The 2,267-nt window shown below is 51.4% G+C and overlaps 1 long non-coding RNA gene across 1 annotated transcript in view; it reads right to left on the bottom strand.

Annotated features, from left to right (window-relative positions):
- LOC105811894 overlaps positions 1-2,267 on the bottom strand; it is a 120,664-nt gene that overhangs the window by 81,136 nt on the left and 37,261 nt on the right. The window contains exon 2 of the long non-coding RNA XR_001137575.1: positions 1,942-2,000. This is a non-coding gene — a long non-coding RNA (uncharacterized LOC105811894). The remainder of the gene's footprint in view (positions 1-1,941; positions 2,001-2,267) is intronic.

Below are 2,267 nucleotides of genomic sequence, written 5' to 3'. Positions count from 1 at the left end.
TGGAATCATACAATATGATGTCTTTTTATATTTTTATGTTTGGATTCTTTTATATCTATGTAAAAGCTTTTTATATCCATGCTTTATATGCATAAAACAACTCTCTATATATACAGACATCAGCTTTACTGAGATACAACTCACATGCCACACAATCCACCCATTGAAAATACGCAATTCAGTGGTATTTAGTATGTTCAAAGAGTTGCGCAACTGTCACCTCTAATTCCAGAACATTCTATCACCCCAAAAAGAAGCCCCAACCCCATCAGCAGTCACTCCCACCCTCTCCCTCAGCCCCTGGCAACCATGAATCCACGACCCGTCTCTGTGGCTCTGCCTGTTTTGGACATTTCACACAAATGGAGTCTCACACTGTGTGTCCTTCTGTGTCCGGCGTCTCTCACTGAGCAAATGTCCTCGAGGTCCCTCCACGCTGTGGCCTGTGTCAGAGCCTCGTCCCTTTTCCTGGCTGAGTGATACTCCAGTGTGTGGATGGACAGCTCTATTTTGTCCATTCACCCCTCGACAGACACTGGGGTCGTTTAACTCATGTCTACATGCGTGTACGTCCTTTTCTTTGTAAGTAAGTCTGCTCTGGAGTTACTGCCCATGACACGGTGGCTTGTCACTGCTGCCAGGGAGGTGAGCGATAAGGTTGCTGCTTGAGGCTTAAAAAATGTCTACTACGGATGAGACCACAATGATTTCTAGTGGGCTGAGCTAAAATATCTATGTTGCAACTTTACCAAGGTACGGTTTACATGTCATACAATTTAACTGCAGTGTGCAACTCAAAGATTTTTTTATTAAGTTCACCGAGTCATGTGGCCACCCCCGCCACACAGTCCTGAACCATCCCATCACCCCCGAGAGACCCCTGGGGCACGCGGACGGCCCCCACCTCTGGCCACCACAGCTCACCATCCTGTCCCTACAAATCTGCCTTTCCTGGGAATTCTGCCTTCTTCTCTGACTTGTGTATGTGTGTGTGTGTGTGTGTGTGTTTATTTCTTGTTTACACTAACAAAGCAAAGGCGAATAATTTATCTTTAAATGATTTCCTCCTCGTACATTTTAAAAGCCTCTCAAAACCCTTCAGAAGCAACCAAACAGAGGAGAGCTAAGGGACCAGCATTAGAGTCTCAGCTCTGCTCCTAACTTGTTCAAAAGAATCTTCCCAGATGATATAGCCGGTGGCAGATCCCTCAGGAGTGGCATGGTGCCGTTCTCAGGGTAAGGATTGCATTTTTGCTCTATTTGTTCCTGAGAGAGCTTATTTACAAAAAAATAAAATAAAATAAAAAAGCCCAGCACCTCCTCGCGCCGCTCCCGCCCTGCCTGCCTCCCTCCCACCACTGGCACCCCTGCTCCCCTGGGCTTTCCTCCGTGAGCAGAGGCAGCCTGAGTCCCTCGCCAGAAGCAGGTGCCGGCGCCACGCTCCTTGCACAGCCTGCAGAACCGCGAATCAAATAAACCCTGTTTTTAGACATCACCCAGCCTCGGGCATTCCTTTACAGCAATGCAAACAGACTAAAACACCATCGGTCACTGGAGCGTCCCCAGGCTGCCATCCCGCCAGGGTGGACGGTGCATTTCAGACACGTATGGTGTCCAGAGACTCAGCTCTGCCCTGGGCGGGGACCATTGATGTGTCATCCTCCATGTGATTGGGATGGTGGTGATGGCTGAAGCCTCCTTCTGCAAAACCCCTAGGATGGGAGACCCTGGACAGGCAGGGGCACAGCCGTGCGCCTTACCAGCGCCGCGCACCCTGCTTGGAGAGCAGGAAACACACTCTCGGCGGATAAGATGAGCCGCTGACACACAGTTGTCAAAGGCAACGCGCCCACCCCGACGGCAGCCCCACGTCCCAAAGAGGTGACTGAACGCCAGCTTCAACTGTGAATGTGGAATAAAGAAAAACATTGCGGCACTGACCTGTGCGCAAGGCCCGGCTGTCCCCAGCGCTGAGAGGCTCGGAATCCAAGCTTCGCTCCCTGGAAGAGAAACACAGCATTTTAGGTCGGTGTGGCCGGGCAGGTGTTGGTCGGGGTCAGCATCGAAGGACAGTCCCCTGCCCGTGACCAGACATGGTAGAGGTCATTTTGGGGAGTCCTGCCTTTTTGTTTCCAGCCAAACTGTGGGGACAGTGCACGGAGGCGACCCCGGAGAGGTTCCATTCAAGAAGGCAAGTCAGGCTGGGCACGGTGGCTCACGCCTGTAATCCTAGCACTCTGGGAGGCCGAGATGGGTGGATCGCTCAA

The sequence above is a fragment of the Propithecus coquereli genome, unplaced genomic scaffold (genome assembly GCF_000956105.1).
Source record: "Propithecus coquereli isolate 6110/MARCELLA unplaced genomic scaffold, Pcoq_1.0 Scaffold241, whole genome shotgun sequence".
NCBI classification, from domain to species: Eukaryota; Metazoa; Chordata; class Mammalia; order Primates; family Indriidae; genus Propithecus; species Propithecus coquereli.
The sequence above is the reverse complement of the archived record's forward strand: the minus strand, read 5'-3'. Positions and strand labels throughout refer to the sequence as shown.